The sequence below is a fragment of the Diabrotica undecimpunctata genome, chromosome 3 (assembly GCF_040954645.1).
Source record: "Diabrotica undecimpunctata isolate CICGRU chromosome 3, icDiaUnde3, whole genome shotgun sequence".
NCBI lineage: Eukaryota > Metazoa > Arthropoda > Insecta > Coleoptera > Chrysomelidae > Diabrotica > Diabrotica undecimpunctata.
In genome coordinates, this window is record NC_092805.1 from 161,787,397 (window position 1) to 161,808,174 (window position 20,778).

General features: G+C 35.2%; 1 protein-coding gene across 7 annotated transcripts in view; it reads right to left on the bottom strand.

Moving 5' to 3' along the window:
- The window catches only part of LOC140437719 (interference hedgehog-like), a 234,167-nt gene that overhangs the window by 167,728 nt on the left and 45,661 nt on the right, over positions 1–20,778 (bottom strand). For 6 of the 7 annotated variants that reach the window (XM_072527394.1, XM_072527396.1, XM_072527391.1 and 3 more), the window contains exon 2: positions 12,775–12,816. The exons of the other annotated variant lie outside the window; for it this stretch is intronic. The gene's annotated coding sequence lies outside the window, so the exon portion shown is untranslated. The remainder of the gene's footprint in view (positions 1–12,774; positions 12,817–20,778) is intronic. 7 annotated transcript variants of the gene reach the window in all.

The following is a 20,778-nucleotide window of genomic DNA, read 5'->3' on the forward strand; positions in this document are numbered from 1 at the left end:
TGGGTATTTCTTTTCTCGAGTTTCTCCAAAGCTTCTAATGCCGCCTCTTTTATGCTGTGTTTCACGTGCTCGTACATTTTTTTGACTTTTGAAACTGAACTTTTGGTCCAGTCTCCTTTGGTAAAGGTGCCTTATAGATTCGCCTTGCAGTAAATATATATTGAACTTTATTTCTTCTTCTTTCTGGCTTCGATGTTCAACGTGTAGAGAACATGTGGTCAGTGCCACATTCGGCTCCTCTATTTATCGTTATCAGTAGGACAGTATGCTCAGTATCACTATTTTCCTGTCATATACTCTCATAATGAGCTTTACTATTCGTTAATTTATGCTTTACTATGATTGTATGGTTTTTACAAAAAATACACAGTTTTTTGGTGTCGCAAATGTCACCTTCAGAGTCTAAGGTGAAGTAGAAGGTGGGTCAAAGACCGAGATAGACGACTCCTAGAGTGAAGATGACTCTACGTGAGAACCCATGAAGGACTCGATCTGGCTGACTGATCTGACTTAAATATCATTCATATTTATACAAGAAAGTTGGACCGTTTATAGCAGTATTGAGATTTCCATCTGACCAATAGGAAGGTTTTCGATGCGGAGCGATACACACCAGTTCACGCATTAATCCGCAACTAAGAGCGTGTGATGACATTCCCCTTCCTCCTCTGAAGACCCCGTGGTTGAAGTGAAATTTATATACAAAAAATTACAAAGAGGTGCACGAGCCATCTTCGAACGACGTACCAACACCTTAGGCGACTTCGTCTTCTTCTTGGCCATCACGTTCCCATCAGCTATCTCCACCAGATTATTGTAGTCTAGCGTGTCCAAAACTATAACATATGGTTCATGTAATCTTGCAATCAGTTTTTCTTTCAACCATTTCACAAACATCCCCGCTCCATCAATAACACCATGTGTTCCACCCGCATGAAATATAATGTCTCTTTCAATCAGTATTGGTGTGTTTTATGGATTTTATACTCTTGTTCTGCCAAATCGGTTTTATTCCACCTTCAGCAAAAATCCACATTTCCTCTAAATAAACGAATAAAGCGTGTTCTTCTTTAAAATTATTATAGTTTCTTAAAAACTCGTTTCTTTGCTAAACGACAATAGCTCTTTCACACAACGCTTTTCTATTGTCTTCCATTTTGAAATAATAAAATAATCTTCTTCCTTTTAGACATAAATCTGGATCTGGTAATTTTTGCAATATTTTTGCAACAAATCTGTTGTGAAGCTAAGTGGGCAACCACTATTTTGTTTAATGTTACTACTGTGTTTGCTAGTTTACCCCGCGTCTTAGCCGTCAGTGAAAACAGTCCCCTGGTAAACTTTATTCCACCATTTTCAGAGTTTTAATTATGAAAATTTTATTTGGTATGTAGCCACAGTTATTTCTTTAATCTGATATGTTTTAAATAACTTCAGATTGTTTTATTAAACTTCTCTAAACGTATTTAAAAGTCTATTTGTTAAGCCTGGAAAACATGGTATAGAGTGGTAAACCATTCGTTGGTTGTCAGTTAAGTGATTAAGTGAACATTCGGTAAAGATGGGTCACACTCCAAACTATGACCAAGTAAAAATATTGGCAAGAGATAGAAATCACAACAAAAGATTATTTTTCGAAACATGTCTAATAAAAATCACACAGAACACCTTGAATAAAAGAGTGGACATTGAGAATCTAAGTGCTATATATAGTAATTTATGTGCTATATATAGGAGCATGGTTCGAAAACGAGTGCAGACAAGCAATAGAGGAAAGAACTGAAGCACACAAAATGTATAACATAAGATATGTCTTATATTTTCTTTAAAGATTTCTCCATCAATATTAAGAGTGGCATTAATAATCTAAGCGGTATATACCACTTCTTACTTAAATCAGATACCAAGGACAATACAACATCACAGATAACTAACTTGACTGATATATCCATTAACAACTAACCTACTTTAATAATTAATTTTCATTAACTAAAAAAGATAACATTCCCTTGCTTTTCTTAGATACATCTCAATAAGATATTATTATAATAATACATGAACAATATAATATAATTAAAAAAGAAAATCTAAAATAATATTTCCTTATAATGGGATTTAACTTCATTCGGTTTTACCAATGAACCTTAACGACAAAAAGATTCAAAAGAACTACTTGAATTGTCAGCACATGCGTTCTGGTAAAACAGAACCTCACATTTAAACTTTCTAACAATCAAAAATTTAGTTATTGCCGACAATTCAAAGAATTACCTCCTTTTAAATGTAGTTACATTGGGTTTTTCGATTAACCTTGGGTAAACCTTTGCGTTTTAAGTTCAAAGCTACCATACATTTCCAACGTTAAAAAAAAAAACTTTTTTTTGCACATAGTAACAAAAAACAACACTATGCTGTTACTAGCTAAGTTTTTTAACATTCTAACTCTACAATTCTAGGTTACGGTAAGATCAATAATGTTTTTAATATATAATATATGGTAGCTAATTATAATTTATTCTCTTTCAGCCCTGAAGAAGACAAATTAATTCTCTTTGGCGAAAACGTTCGGCATTGATACTCATTAGAGTCTTTCTTGCAGATTTCCCCAATATTTAAGAGTTTACTATTTAACTTATAAGATTAAATTTCTTTTCTAATATATATATATATATATATATATATATATATATATATATATATATATATATATATATATATATATATTCAATAAATGTGAGAAGATATATTTAATCTATATTTTTTTGTATATCAGACCAATAATTTAAGACGCGTACCTCGTACCTAATAATAAAATAACAATACGTTATTTGACCAGGAATGCAGATCTTACAATACCTTGGCAATCGAATTCTTAGTCGAAACAGTATACGGCGTGGTAACATTTTCTAACAACTGACATACAAAGCACCTAATTACACAACTTCTCAAATACGTATATGTATTATTAGAGATAATTGATGTTCTCACAATACATTCAAAACACTCCTTATGGGCCAAATTACGTTGCGGCAAAGCGCAGCTATTGACAAAAATTACAGTGATTTTCTCGGCTGCGGCATATTGACAGTAAGTTTAGATAAACGATAGAAGAAACAAGAAACTACTAGCCTACTGACAAATATGTAGAATGTTAATTTACTACTTGTTTACGATTACGGCTCTCTCAATATTAAAATAGGCGTAACCAAAATCATCGAAATATAAAATAACAGCTTTAGGATCTTGATGAAATAGATTGTAGATGGAACACTTAAATAAAGCAGGTATCGTATGTTTGACCTCTTATACAGTAGCTTTTTCTAACTAGATTTAAAGAGGTGATGGTTGAGTTCACCAAAAGTACAAGCGGAATATAGCCGCAAATGTCAACCATAAAATAAAATATTTCAGTTTGGCAGTGTTGAGATGTTTTCTAATGCGTATGCTTCAAATATAAAGAGAGAAAGCTTTTAAAAACTACATTTTAATTATACTATTTTATGAATTCTGCAATTTTTAATTTATACGAAACAATAACCAGTAAATATTTGTCTCTTTCACAAATATTTACACAATTCTATATAGTAAGAAGGAACAAGGAAGCAAAGAATGCGGAGTTGCATTTGTGGTAGATAATGATTTTAAGTAAAAAATCATAAACTTCCAGGCAGACAGTGAAATGATATGCAAATTAAGAATTTGCACATAAATCTTCAATCTAACGATGATTATAATGCACTGCACAATGAAACAAGCGAGAATACGGACTTTTTGATAAATTTTGCCACCAGTAAAAACATGGTTATAAGTTCCACATGCTTCCCACATAAAAACATACACAAAATGACATGGATTTCACCAGAAGGAACCACAACCAATCAAATCGACCATGTGCTGATAGACAAACGGGCAGCCAGTAGTATCTCAGATGTGAGAACACGACGAGGAGCATGCTGTGGATCAGACCATATTTTACTAGAAACTAAATTTAGACGCAGAGTTAACAAAGAAATAAACCAAAGACAACAAAGAGCAAACAAACTGGACCTGGAAACACTGAAGGTTCAGGAATGTAAAGAGAAGTTCTAAGAAGAAGTCGCAAATGAGTTATGGACGCTAGAACTGCATTCCACAGAGGGCAAATGAAATAATATCAAAACAGCAGTACTGACTGAGAATTTGTCTTCTATGTACAGCATATAAAGTCTAGTCTGCTAGTCCAACCACTAGCAGAAAATATTATTGGAGAGTATCAGACGAGCTTCCGACGGGGAAGATCGACACTGGATCCAATATTTACAGTCAAACAGATCTTGAGTAAATCATGGGAATATGACATTGGTGTTCAAACAGGCATACGACTCAGTCAAAAGGAGCAAACTCTACAACATATTGGATGAATTGGCAATACCACACAAGCTAATTAGACTCATTAAAGCCACAATGGATGAAACTCAGGCATGTGTATTAGTACAAAACCAACGGACAGACTTTTCCAAAATTTCGCAGGGACTAAAGCAGAGAGATGGGATTGCCCCAACTTTGTTTAACTTTGCACTAGAGTATGCGTTCAGGCAAATGCAAACTGGACAAGGAAACCTACTGACCAACCGAACGGTTCAACTGGCCGCTTATGCCGATCATATTAATATTATGAGTATAACATCAACAGGAGCACAGGAAACATTCACAGAGTTAAAAACGCAAACAAAAAGGCTAGGTCTGAAAATTAACACAGAAAATACAAAAATAATGATACAGACGAGAAGAAATATAGTCCCACAAAACATTATACATGAAGATGATATTGAAAAGGTTGGAAAGTTTACATACCTGGGACAAGCAATATATGCCGACCGATCAGAAGATGGAGAAATACGGAAAAGAATAACGCAGGTAAAGAGCTTATTTTGCCCTCTCCCATATATTCCGGTCTAAAAATGTCCACCGAAAAACAAAGATGAGAATCTATAAAACCTTAATTCGACCAACAGCATGCTATGGCAGTGAAGGATGGATCCTGAAAGAAACATCCAAAAGCAAACTCGACACATTCGAAAGAAAAGTACTGAGGAGAATAGTAGGACCTGTGAGTGAAAACGGAATCTTCAGAAGTCGATACAATAACGAGCTTTATCAACAGGAAGCATCAGACTTCATTAGAATACAAAGATTGCAATGGGCCGGACATATGATAAGAATGGGAGAGTTTATGCTACCAAAAAGAGCACTGAATGCAAGAATACAGGGAAAGAGACCGGTTGGAAAGCCAAGAAAGCTCTGGGAAGACACAGTAAATAGCGACGCACAAGCCCTTTTAGGAGTCCGTGTATGGAGAAGATCAGCCACAAACAAGCAAGGGTGGAGGCAAAAAATAAAGGAGGCCAAGGGCCATTTTGGGCTATAGTGCCGTAGAAGAAGAAGAAGCAGAATGTTACCCTATAGCTTCGCTGTTATCTGATACAACGCTAATGAGAATAAATAAGGACCAAGGACCGAGTCCTGGTGCAATCCTACTGTCACATGAAATTTATCAGTCGTTCTCCCATATTTTCACAGTCTGGCAAGTAGTTTGTTGGTACTGTATTTAAGTTGTAATAGAAAGTTAGAAGGCAGTTCGCCTCTTTCGTTTCTTACTCCGATTACAAAATCTACGATTACCACTTCTCGTTCGTCCTTTTTCTTTCCGAGTTTTCCGTTAAAATCTTCCATTATAAGATTGTAATGGACCGGTTCTTGCTTTTTTGCTCTTTAAATTTCCTCATATAAAGCTATTAGCCCATTAGCAAGTTCATTGTTCAGTCTTTGATTTATGTACATAAATCTTGCGGAAACGCAGTCAATACTCAGTATGTTTTTCTCTAAAATTTCTGTGTATTTGTTATTAAATATATCTTAAAGTTGTCGATTGCGTTTCCCTTTTATAGTGGAATATATTGCCTGATTTTAGTTTGACCTGATCCTCACCTGTTTTTTTGATTCCTCTATTTCCTATAATATCCCATTTGTGCACTGCAGAAAGTTGAGATGGGCCATGTGAAATTGCAATATTCTGTTGACAGATTTGAAAAAATAGTTCTCTTCTTTATCCTCCAAAACGGAAAATAGGCAAGAATTGAGGGGACCGAAAAGACGTGTACGAAAAGAGGAGAATTTGAATTTACGCAAGAGAAACTTTTGACAATATTATATTTTAAATTAAGGATCGTTTTGCTTTAAAATTCATCTATTTGTTGCAATGTTGTTTCAAAGAGAAATTTATGGACATTATAGAAAGGAGCTACCTATAGAAGACTTTGATATCTTCTGCAATTGTTGCCAACGGTTGAAAAATATGCCCTCACATTGGAATTGACAAAATTTTAACAATATAATAATCGGTTGTTATCAAATTTAATAGTGTCATCTGGTTTGGATTCAACATTTTGTTGATTATTTTAATAAAGATGCCAATTACCACTGAAGAAACCGAAAGATGTTTCTCTATTTTAGTTTTGATCAAGTTTCTAAGGAATACAATGTTGAAGGAAAGACTGACGAAGCTTGCCATGTTTGTCATCGAAAAAATTTTAATTGACGAAATTTCTGACTTCAACTAAAAGGTGATGGAAATGTTTATCTCCAATAAAAATAGAAGGATTGAGTTTAATTTTAAGCAATACTTGGTAAGTAGACTATTTATTTTTTTGTATTTTCGAATGAGCGTCTCGAAAGCAATGAAAGCATTGAAAAAGTTGAATATTATGTACGAATTCAGGGGGAACTGTCTGAACCTTTTAAAATAAATAACGGGACAGGGAGACCCTCTCTCAAAACACAACAAAACGAAGTATATGAAAATAAGCACGCAACCACAAATCATACGACCACTTGTTATAGTTAACGACGGCATCAAAGCAATGAACGAATTTGTATATCTGGGAGCGCTCCGTAACACTGAAAATAATACTACCGCAGAGAAAAACGGCAGAACTTGCACGACCAACAGATGCTATTTTGGGCTCAATCTCCTCCTTAAATCCACAAGTATAGCGAGAAATACAAAAATAAAACTCTACAAAACAATAATATGCCCAGTCCTAACATATGGTTCAGAGACCTGGACTCTAACAAAAAGTAATGAAAACATGTTAGGATGTTTCGAAAGAAAAGTACTAAGGCGAATCTATGGAGCAGTAAATGACAACGGAATGTGGAGAAGACGATACAACTTCGAACTTTATAGAATATCAGGAATCTGATATCGTAAAACATATTAAGATAGGACGTCTGAGGTGGATAGCGCATGTAATGCGGATGGAACAAAATGACGCAGCTAGAAAACGCTCATTGATAGGCCCATTGGTCAGATAAGGAGAGGAAAACCCAGAACAAGGTTCCTTGATAACATCGATGAAGACATGAGAAATATAGGAATACGTGCTTGGCGGTGGAAGGCGATGGACAGGGATGACTGGAGAGAAATTCTTGAGGAGACTAGCACCCACGCAGGGTTGTAAAGTTAGAATGATATGAGAACAAAAACATGAGGGAGTGGACATATACGACTTAACAAGAACATCACTAGACATAGACACCAATTCGGAAACCTTTAGTAATGAAATGAATAAACTAATAAGTGTATCTAGAACAGGCATATCTTGTACCACTCTATTCAGGTAATTGATTTATTGCACTGTCAGTTAAAATCGTACGTTTTTCAGTATGTTCCCAACAATTTATTCAACGTTTACGTTTCGAACGAGACTAGCTACATAGGTGACCCGCATAAGCTCTTAAATTTCATAAAAACTCCTTACGTTTTTCATTCTTCCTCCTGCAATAAAAATAAATAACGTCCGACTTGTCATCTGCAGTTTTTGTACCGATCGTGGTTGATTGGTTTAAGGTTTTCAATAATTCATAAGTGCGATTGTTTCAATCAAAAGCTATTCAGCGGCTTCTCCGAACTCACTTGAACTCAACAAAGAACAGTACTAGAAATCAATTTCATCAACCGAAAGTTGATTTTTCAGTTCTTGCACCTGATTCATCCATCCGGTTTTCCAAAAACGATTACGATATTCTATGTGGCGCTCAGCCAACACGGCTTTTTGTTAGCGAATCTCCCGCTGGGTCAGTACGATCGAAATCATCTAAAATTATACTGGCTTTTTGTACAACTATATAAAAACAGGATAAAATTACGCAACTGGAAAAATTAATATTTTGTATTATAGGTATGTTCTTTTTTTTTCATACTTACGTACATCAGACAAATGGTATTTAATACACCGACCCGCAAAAGTAACCGGGCATGTGAAATTCCATAGTTTTCTCCTTTTAGTTTTGTTGAATTGGCCTGCATAATAATAATTAAATATATTTATTAAAATATAAGTTTCTTTTATCCATTCGTTTGTTATTTTAAACAGTTAAAAAAGTCATTTTTTGTAGCTGAGAAGAAAGTTTTTGTTACGGAACCCTCAATAAATCGAATATTTACTTAAAATAATGCTTGTTAAATTGATTATATTCCTTCTTGGTGTATGTTGGTTGCTATTTCGATAAAAAAGAGTAATTCTAATAACAAAGAATAATTTGTAATGAAGCCAGATCACGTAGCGCAAGCTATTGCTCGTTTCCATTCGAATGCTTGGTGTTTCGAGAAGTACAATATCCGATGCTTTACAAATATTTGGAGAAACTGATTCTTACTCAAAAAGACCTGTACAAGGAAGACCAAGGTCAACAATCGCCGTAGAAGATCGGTTTATTAGACTTCAAGCGCTTCGAGAGATGACAGTCAAAGCTGTAGCAGTTACTGCTACAGCTTTCACTAGGAGACTCGTAGATGTTCATGGTACCATAGTTTATCCAGACACCGCACATTAAAGATTAAGCCATTATCTTATGTGTCAGCTACAGGCACTTTATTGGACGCAGCTCATCGAAGACAACGCTTGGAATTCTGTAGTGCTCATGCAGATTGGGATATGGAAGATTGGAACAGAAACGTTCTGTTTACAAATGAATCTCGTAGGAGATACTTACCTGATGGCCGCCAAAGCATGTGAAGAAGGTCTATGCCCAATATTGCTTAATTCCTAAAGTACAATTTTTTAGTGGAGATATAATCGTATGGGGCGGCATTTCTTTGGAAGCACATAACTTAGATAACATATGTTATATGCATTTTGTAGGTGAAAATTTTCTTCTAATGCAGGATAATGCTTGGCCAGACATAGCCAGGATAACAATGCAATACTTTACAGATATTGGTATTCAGTTACTAGCCTGGCATACCAGAAGTCCAGACCTCAACCCGAAAGAGCATTTGTGGGACAAATTGGAAAGGGTAGTTAGGCAAAATTATGGCGAGTTTAAAACTGTTGTAGCGTTAGAAAAGATGCTAATAAGAGAGTAGGAAAAATACCGCAAAAGAAGATTGCTGCTTTGATCCAGTCAATGCCAGAAAGTATGAGAGCCTTTTTTTAAACTCGAGGAGGAAATACTCGATTTTAGAATCCATATTTTACAAATATTTTACGATTTTGATTTGAAAAATATCTTACTCAGGAAAAAAAATTGTAAATTTTTATTTGTTTTTATAATTAGTCAATATTCTGGAATTTGTTTTTTATTTTATGGTTTGTTATTGGTCATACAACAAAATAGTGTCTCGTTACTTTTACGGGTCAGTGTAGATTCGGAGTTGAAGTGTATTTGATTGTTACAATTTTTCTTTGAAAAAAAGAAGTATTCACTGAAATAATTATGAACTATTGTATACCAATTAGGATTGTACCAAATACCATTATAATCTACTCATAAAAAGTTTTTTTAAGTGAAAAAGTATTTTTTTATTTAATTTATAGTGTCTTAAATATAGGCTTATTGACACTGGAAATTTTGTTACTATAAATTTTACATTACATTATCATTTAAAATAAAGAAAAAAAAAGAGAAAAAGTTCTCTGAAGAAGTTCTAATTGGATGATTATCACATTCGTAAGACTTTGTATAGAGTTTTTTTTGTTCTTGCTAGTACTCGATACATTGTGTAAGAATATGTTGAATGGTTAATGATTCACTACACTTTTCACAGACAGTGATTTCTCCCAAGCCATGAAGTGTCCATGTGTCAGCCGTATGTGACCAATTCTTATCCTGCGAGCGATTAATTTATCTATTCTACTTAAGTTAGGTAGCTGAAAGGTTTCGATGGTAGGTTGTATTTTATGGAGTTTCGAGGTTAATCTCTTCATTGGTTTTGCCAGGACTTGATTTGTGACCTGAAAAGTGGTTTTAGATCTGATACTCGTTGAACGGATTTGATATCTGATTTGGTTGTAATTGCTTCCTTTGCAGCAGTATCAACAGCCTCATTATCTAAAATACTAACGTGTGAAGGAATCCATATTAATGTTATGTTTGTTCCAGAAGAAATGAGACGGTTTGTTGCTTCATGTATGGCATGACCTAATGGATGTTCGGAATATAAATTTTTAATGGAGTCAATGGAGGACAGCGAATCTGTACATATTGCAGTGTTCTTGGCTTTAGCTTGGTTAGATCAGCATTTTAATGCTTCAGGATGGCGTATAGTTCTCCTGTATAGATGGAAGTAGATGGTGGAAGGCTGAACTTCTGAATAATACTATTTGACTCCTGACCTGTCTCAATTTTGGATGCATCTGTGTAGAGAAAATCATCATATAAATTTGTGCTGACCAGCTCTAGGGCATATTGCTTCAGAATTTGGCTGTTACATTTTTGTGAGAAATATTGAGCGAAAGGTTAATTTTTGGAATGTTATTATGCCAAAGAGTATTCTGTATTTATAAGCAAAAGTATTCTGTAAGTAAGTGAAAAAGTATATGAAGTCCCAATTACAAAGTGAAGAAAAAATTGTGGACGAATCCATTTCAGATAGCAGAGAAACCTATTGTTTTTTACTTGGAAAATATGTTTTTTTGTGACAGTAAAAAGGGAAACTGACGAAAAATGCGCACCTGGATGAGTAAATCTCTCCACGGGGGGTTTTCCAATGAAGTCAGCTAAGGCTGTCGACAATTTAGCGTCGAACTATTGGTTATTATCAGGAAAGATGTTTCCTAAAACAAAAGATAATTAAAAATTACCTGAAATTTGCTGCTTGTTCAGACATTTGCTGCAACTGAATATAAGAAAAGCATGACTCAGTAGGAAAGATCTTTCATCAAGAGATAGCTAACAAACTGGGATTTCCCCAAACTAACCATCGCTTATATTATTAATACGTTCCTGACAATATGCATGAGCATGACATCTACAAGCTATATGTGGACAGCACTGTGCTCACAGACCAAGCAGTGGCAAATTATAGAGTAGATCTCATACTACTTAAAACATTAACTAACAAAAATAACCTGTGCTAAGTGCCACGAAAAGATCAACAAGTACAGATATCATGAAATACGAATAGGCAGACAATGGAAAACAAAAAAAACCCTGACAGTATCTATTATTATCTCTACTACTGATGTTATTATAATTATGGCAAACGTTTTTTGGTCACAGAGGCAGAGGACGCTCACCCACTCAATGGACAGATAAGTGCAGTAAGCCAGTGGCAAAACATTCTCTGAATCCATGAGGGCAGCTCAGGATAGAACCGATAAAAACAGATAGTTGCTCGTGAGGTAGAAAATTAGGATCCTCAGTAATGGGGAAATGAATAGGAAGAGAGAGCAAGATGGAGAGAGAGAGAGAGAGAGAGAGAAGTGTTATCCCAATTCCACAAAAACTTAAATCATAACACAGTAGGTTCTGAGTGAACATCTTTATAAGACCATGCAAAAAGCTGTACTACTCTTGATGTTCAGATGCGTGCAAAAAATTTTTGGGAAAGACTCCAGCATACCGTGTCACCTATGACTAGATAACATGGAAAGAGTACTTCCAGAGCTCAATCATTTTGATACCGTAGGTATGCGGGATGAGTGAGTTTTCCCTTTAGACGGAGTGAGAGCCGAATAGGCTAAATCTGGAAAAAATTAACACAGATTTATTGTTCAACTGTGCATAACAAGGTTATCCACAAAATCATAATCTTAACTCTAAGTGCAAGTGGGAAAGCTCAGGCTAAACGAAAATTTTTAAGTTTGACAAATGTTATTCTTTCTCATTTTTCGTTGATTTGAATAAAGGATTAATTGCTCCAATTTTCAAAAAAGGCTATCTATCCACTTTGGTCATTCAGCTACATAACTGCAATAAATGCATTCTCCAAAATTATTCAAAAATGTATTTATAATAAAATTTAACAATTTTTAAATATATTTAAAATAAATTTAATGTCAACATAAATGCCTCCCAAACAGATCTATACAGAGTGATTCAATTGCATTGTTTAATTATATTCATGCGACACTGGATAGAAGAAAGGCTGTGGGTACACTGGTTTTTGACATAAACGAAGCTTTTGATTTTATCAATCCTACAAATTATAGTACATAAATTAGAAGCACTTAGTTTTGGAGAAAATTAGAGAAATTTATAGCCCACTGTAACAGAAACAGAAATTCTCAATTTTTTAAAGTTCAAAGTTCTTATGTTGTACAGTTAGCGCTAGGTCGTTAACGTATCTAAATTTCTTTGCATCATTTTTAGGCATGGGTTAACAATGTTAACATTAACAATTCAAAAATAAAATTATTAAAAAATTCTATCTTATAATAATTAGGAAGGTAATCCTTGAGAACTTGGGAGTTTTTTTCCGTTTAGTATTCATTCACAAAATAATATACTTACCAAATAATTTGAATGTTACTAGAGCATAAGTGAACTAAAATCCTGTAAGAAAAAAAATACACATTAGATTATAAATAAGTCACAATAAAACACATAAAAATATAATCAATGCCTCAAAACTAAGAATAGCACATAAAAGGATGGAACATTCAATGGTAGTAGTAACAATAAAAGACAAGATCACAAACGAAGATCTGTGAAACAGAACCAGAAGATGTTGTGGATAGAGCTTGCAGATTGAAATGGAGATGGGCTAAAGGATGGACGATTTATGGACAGACCAACTACGCGATGGCAAGATGATCTGCGGAAGAAGGCGAAAAATTGTATCCATACTGCACAAGACCATGCCCTATTGATACAAACAGGGAAGGCATTATGTCCTGCAGTGTAAAAATGGGTTTATGATAATGATAAGCTCGCTATAGAGCTAGTAACAGTAACACCTCCGTAGTTTGAACAACCTTTTTTACCTACCATTCTGTATATTAAAATTGTATACGTTTTTTCAATCATCAAATAGCAAAACATTAGTAGAAACATCACACAAATAATGGACAATATTGTTGTAAAGACCATAAGAAAGTTAAAATATGTAATAGTACCATAAGAGGCAAATTACAGATGATAATCGTGAAAACGACAATGTAATGCGGTGTCGAGGTGAAGTAATCTCCACAATAGCTCACACGACATCTAACAACATCGAAAATAGTAAATAAGATTTTGACAAAACGTCTTTTTTAGTATTTTCCATCACAAAAAACAAAGTTTGAATTGTTGAACACCCGGAGAAATACAAAAATGGACACATAATATTCTGAATAATGATTCTTGTGGTACAATTATACCCCGCCTAGTGTATAAACTTTAAAGAAACCAAATATCGTCTTGATCGCCGATTTTTAACCAGTCTTCATTAATCCAACGAAGAACTGTCGAGAATAACGCCACTAAGTACCCTTAAGTAGTTATCTATAAATCGATTTTCCTGATCGATGCTGACACACCTTCGTACGTGTGTAATTTAACGTTTGGTCCCGTGAAAATAACCACTTTGATATAATTACGTCGGACGTTTCAAAATGAGATGCGGCGCCAATATAAGACATCTTTAGACACACTGTATAGGCATACCCTATAGGTACCTATTCACCGACTTGGACTTGCCTTGCCGGTCGCTTGGTTGCTTCTATAGTGTAGTTTATGGTTCCCATAATGCGATATTTCAGCCTGTCACAAGGAATGCACTGCATTCCACGCAGGACCGAATTAAGCACTTTTTGGTCATTTTTTTCCTTTTTTAACTGTTTAAGTTTGCAGTTTACTGCACCAAAAAAATATGTTTGTACGTTACAATGTTCTAGTATAAGTAATTTATACCGTGCATGATTATAACAGTCTTAGTCATAATAAAAATTAATTCAAATGTGTTAGGTACAATACATTTAGTACAATGCATTAAAAAAAATTCTAATTAAAGCAGAAAATAAAACAACTCTACCAAGAGCAATAGCCAAGTTTCTCTGCCAAGTAACCACTGAATGGAATATATGACTTTATTGATGTTACCACCGGTATTTTTTTTAAGAATGTGCCTTGTATTTCCTATTTTTAAAATGGTTATCCGCTACGGCTGGTGGTAATTAGTGTTGGGTGTTTAACGTGAAATAACGACCTTTTTCGACCTTACAACGTGACCTGTCTTGAAAGTAACCTTCTCGGGCGTAAACGTAAATATTAGCGTTGGAGTGTGAGCTCGACTCACGACAATTAGCGATGGGGCGCTCCCCCGCCCATTGCATCAGTTGCGGCAGTTTACGTTACTTACTTACTCCGTGGCGTTACAACCCTTCGTGGGTTTTAGCCGACTCGACAACATGCCTCCACTGTTTTCTGTCTTGAGCAACCTCCATCCAATTCTCCACGCCCATAGTGCTTTAGGTCTCCTGCTATATTATCTCGCCACCGGAGACGAGGGCGTCCGCGTGGTCTCCTTCCAGTTGGGACTTCCTTCCACACCAGTCTTACTGTTCGTTCGTCAGAATGTCTTCTGAGGTGTCCTGCCCATTGGAGTCTGCTGGACTTTATTTCTTTTATGATGTTCGCGTCTGCGTAAAGTTCTTCGAGCTCTTTGTTAGTTCTTATCCTATATTGTCCTGATGCTTCATCCAGCACAGGGCCAAAGATCTTTCTTAGGATTTTTCTTTCCCAAACACATAGTCTCTCTTCGTTTGCCTTTGTTATCGTCCACGTTTCGCTTCCATACATCACAACGTGCCATATGATGGTTTTATAGACCTGTATCTTCGTACGTCTTGTTAGTTGTTTTGATTTTATAAGGTTTTGGAGGGCAAAAAGACATCGGTTGCTGGCCTGGATCCTGTTGTTTATTTCTTGTGATCCGTTATTGTTGTTCCAAGATACTTGAATTCTCTAACGCGCTCAAAGTTAAAGTCATCGATGGTGATATTCTGACCGATTCTGTCTCTGCTTTGGTTATTGCGGCTCATATACATATATTTCGTCTTGTTTTCGTTGATTTGGAGCCCCATCTTCTCTGCTTCCTTCTCGAACCTCACGAAAGTCTCCTTCATCCTTAATCGTGTATTTCCTATTAGATCGATATCGTCTGCAAATGCCAGTAGTAAGTTTGGTCCTTCTCGATGAAAAGTTTACGTTACAGGGTTAATTTTCTTTTGGATTGGACAAGTAATTGTTTTTTTCCAGTCTCCGGGACTTTCTTCTGCATTCCGTACGTCTGTTATCAACGTATAAAGTATGTGCCCTTTAATTTTGAAAATTTCGGCTGGTCTCTTATCAATTCCAAGTGCTTTATTATTGTTTAGTGTGCTTCTCTCTCCCTCCTATGGCGCTGCAGCTTAAATCGAGTCTTGGCCTTCTAAAAACTATACCTCCAACCTTACCGGTCTGACAGACTAGATAAACAGGACCTCAAAATATTCGAGCTAACAGAAGAATTTACATGGTAATTCGGTTGTATCACAGTAATGGGTTGCAAGCACGAATAAAAATGTTCGATGTTAAGATTATCCTCTGATTTAAAGTCATAATCAAAATTTGTAAGGCTTCTAAAAGCCTCACAAAGTGAAGGTGAGTTCTTAAGTCTCCAATATCGATTATCTTCGTTCAGTTTTCTGATATTTGAGTAGAGAGTGGTGTTACGATTTTGTATATTAATAACAAACTTTTGACTGAGGTATTCTCTTATATAGCCCAAGGGATTTTCTAGAGCTTCCACATGTAGAGCATTAATAGGCGTCGATTTCATGGCACGCAAACAAATACGCAATGCTGCGTTTTGAAACACATCTATTGTTTTCAGAATATGTTTACTTGCTGAACCATATAATATGCATCCATAATCGATAATTGATCTAATATAAGATCGGAAGAAAAGCAAAAAAGTTTCCACATCTGCACCCCTCCATGTTTTTGTAATTGATTTGAGGAAATTTAGACCCTTCTTATATCTATCCAACATAAACTCAACGTGAAGTTTCCAAGTTAACTTGCGATCGAGAATCATTCCCAAATATTTAATTGAAGAACTGAAATTAAAATCATACCCATTCAATTTTATCTGATTTAGTTTTGGGATATTGTGTCGAGTGAAAATAGTAATACTTGTACGTAGTCTTGGTTATAATATTCTGTTATCTTCAGATCCGCTGCTGCATGGGATGTGTTTGTTTTTATTTGCTGTGTTAAAAGACCCTCGAAGTAGGTTTTCCAGCCTGATTTTATTACTATATTTAACTTATTTAATTCTTCTTCCTCTTCTTAGCTTCTATCGTCCATTTTTGGACATAAGCCACTCACAACTCCTTCAATCGATCTCTATCCTGAGCAACATACTTCCTCTTTGTACTGGCTATCCATATATAGGCTGTCCATGCTAGTCTTGGTCTTTTAGTGGCACTTTGGTTCTCTTTGTCAAGTTTCAGAATTTGACCTAGGTAGATTATATTCTTGGAGTTATTGACATCTATAGTACCTCTGGAGTCGTCTGTGTTTGTCATTGTTTTCGTCATATTCATTTTTAGGTGTTTGTATTGGGAGCCTTTGTTTGTAGTTTCTCGAATGTGTTCGCTATAATCACGATGTGGTCATCAAATCTGAGGTGGTTTAATTTGATAACATTAACGTGTTGGCCAATTTATAGTTTTGAAGAAACCTTCTAGGGCTAGATTAAATAAACAGCTTTGGCGATATTATGTCGCCTTGTAGAACTCTTCAATGGGGATAGGATTTGTATTTTCGTCTAGTTGTACTATCATAGTTGCGTTTTCATATATATTATTTATTAGTTGCCTTCCTAGAAGTCTTCGACTACCTTTGTTATTTTATATTTGTTCTTCTCTTCCTTATTACTGGTGTCTTTAATTTTGATAATTTTTTAAACACGTAGTATCTGTCTTCGACATTTTAAGTCTCAGTTGTTTTCTATAACTTGCTCCATAAAGTTCTGTTTCTATTTTTTGATGTCCTATTTTAGTTCTTGTTCTAATAGTTTTATTAGTTCTACGCATTATTGAGTATGGCGTTATTACTTATTTAATTAGACATAAAATTCTACATTCATTAATGCGTCACGTGGCACTTACAGTCTAAAGAGTGCTTGTTAAAGATGCTAACTACGATTTTAGATTGAGCGTTATCCGTTATTTTATATGACATTATCACATTTTGTTGTGTAATTATGGTTTTGCAATTACGTGCATATAATTAAAATAGTATTTCAATATATTTTATAGGCAACAGATTTTTATAGATCATAAAATTTTCATGGCTGTGTATAGTAAAGGCAACGGGAATTGATAAGTAAAAAGTAATTAAAGTATTAACATGGGTTTACTAAAAGTCTTAAGTCTAATGTGGTAAAAAAATTTCAAGAATATTTAGACAAATATTTTGAAGAATTGCTACAAAGAATTTATAATTCGCAATTATTTTCTCTTGTTCTATTAATAGCTCGAGGAAATAAGAGTTTTCTTATTTCTTCTTCTTCTTCTATTCTTTATTAGAATCTATATAAATCAACAAATTAAAAAATACAGACATAATTCTGAATGACCAACTTGAGACGAACAGTTCTCCCCTCCACAACTTATTCAGTTAAAGACTATAAAGTGTAAACATATACCAAAAATAGATAAATTATCCTGAGATGATATCAATCATGGTATCACGGTTATTAACGAACTGATAAATCAAGCAATTGAGATATCAGTCCCTAATAGGGTCATTAACCTTGCAAAACCACCCACTTTCTTCCCATATAATTGATAAAATAAACAAAAGAGACGACTCCCCCGTCAGTTTCAACGCATCCTCAACCCTCTTGTCAAAACAGAATATATCCGCCTGTCTGCGGCAATCAAACTACAGGTTAATAATATACAAGTCAACCAATGGCGAGCAGGACCTCTAGTCTTGATTATCGTAACGGCGGTGCTTTCTGGTCCAAATTTAAAATCCTAACGAAACAGAAAACCAACAACCCTCTTACACCAACGTGTAAGAACCAAGAGATACATAGAAAACGCCACCTCCTTCGATCCACAGGAACCTCATGAACATCCGATCATGTCACCTGTGAATCAACAAACGTTCGAACATTTCTGCCAAATCAGCAGTTGAAATTCACCAGGACCTGACAACATTGCCAGGTATTGCGTGAAGCACCTTCCGCCGAGCGTCACACTCTACCTGACTGACGAACATTGTCAATGCCACTCTCAGTCTCTGCTACTTTCCATTACTATGGAAGGAAGCAAACACAATTATGCTCCAGAAAAAGGGCAAACTCAGGACCGATCTAACCTGTTATGGGCCGATTTCACTACTAAACGTCTTGGCCAGGGTCTTCGAGAGGATCCTTAAGGAGAGACTCGTAGACTTTACAACAGAGCATAATATCATCCCTACATTTCAATTCAATTAGAGAAGGTCATTCCACCACAACGGCATTGACAGAAATCGTCACACATATCACTCAAAGTCTAAACGACAGTAAACTATCATTACGCATTTTTCTAGATGTTCAAAAAGCATTCGACCAAGTCCGGCATGCTGGACTAGCCAGGAAACTACTGAACATGTTCCTTCCATTCCCATTCGTAAGACTTATCCATTCTTATGTCACTCAACATAAAATCATGGTAAAGATGCGAAGTAATTTCTTAGCTCCATTTACTCCTACAGTAGGGGTTCCACAAAGTTCCATGTTGGCACCAATACTTTACACAATATACAATAGCGACTTCGCCAACCCACTTTACAGTAATACCCTCACTTTAATCTACGCAGATGACACTGCTCTCGTAACATCTCGAGACGCAAATGCTCTAGATAGGTTTGCTCAAAATCACCTTGACCTGGTCGACAGATGGTGCGGGAGATGGAGAGTAACACCTAAGCCTAATAAAACACAATTGATTCTCTTTAGACACTCCAATCTCAGCGGATACACTACACACAATTTAGCCGCAAGAATCGACCTCAGACTCTGGGGCGATCGACTCCAGCTCCGTAACCAGATAGAGTACCTCGGTGTGGTGTTCACAGAAACACTAAACTGGAGGGCTGATCTGGTTGCAACCCATAACAGGGTGAGGAGAAGAGTCGGTTTACACAATGCCCTCTGTGGTAAATTCAGACACACTCACGTACACTCATATAAACATACAAAACACTGTCAAAGCCATCTATACACTTGTGACGAAAAAAAACTTATTTTTTACTAATTTGATTAACCTATACCTAGAAAGCAGATCGAGAAGCCTTCGCAATGGTGATCGCCAACGTCGGATAATTCTGATATGGCACGCGAAGAAGAAGAAGAAAACCTAGAAAAACACAACGTTTCAACGTGTTATTTTGTATGTTGCAGAGAAGAGATAGTGTATGTTTAGAATTGAATGGACATAATTTTTTAGTCCGTTTTAAAGCTTGCAATTATACCTAAAAGACGCAAAAAAGTTGCCTAAAGGCATGCGCAGTATGTCGTCAGCTGATTATTTCCTGCATCTTTTTGCAATTTCGTGATAATTGGTTTGGTGCCACTTTCTCTGCAAGTTTTCATGCAAGTCTAGGGGAATTTGTAGGAAGTTTGATTTTTCCACAATGCCAATATTCTTATCCAACATCTCCGTTCTCGGCGTTCTAAATCAGTAACAAAAAGGCTGTCTACACAATAATAATACTCAAGATTGTTGCTACTCCGTTTTTCCTTTTATATTTGGATATTTTTAATAGTCCTGGCATTTCGAAATTTACTAAATAAACAGCAATAAATAATTTAAAAAAAACAAAAGTTCAAAAATTAGGTTAAGGGTAAAAATTTCAACATTAATTGCATTGCAAGCCGAGTTGAAAGTTAGTCATGCAAGAAATTGCAGTAAGTTTTCTTGCGAGCTGTAAAGCGGTCTTAAGAATTTTTGTAGTATTTGTATTATTTGAATAAAATTTTGTTGTTAAATGATTTTTTTTCTTCGCTACCAGTATAGTAGAGCGTAGGATCTTACGCAGAACATTTTTCACGTGAAATGAATAAATAAAACTCTTTATAAGGGGTCATACAAAAAGATTATACATGTTTAAATCTTGATTGTTAGAGTTGGAGACGGGATTTAAGTGTTCCTGCTTTTTATTTTTGCTTCAAAAACCAAAGATATTGAGTAATTTCTCGGGTTATGTGTGTTAAATAATCATTATTTATAGTAATAAGCATTTTACAATTTCACAACTATTTTACGAATAACTGTTTACTTCTACATTTATATAGTATTATTCATTAATAATTAGCGATCTTGGTTAATAATATTCGTGTTATATACATATTATTTTTACTTATTTTTCCCGAAAATCTTTTTCTTCTTCTTCTTTTTATATAGACATGACTCTGTCTGTTTTTCAATGTGACACCAGTAAGTTGTCGTTCTATCGTTTTCGTGGACTTTCTACTGATCGTCTTCCTAT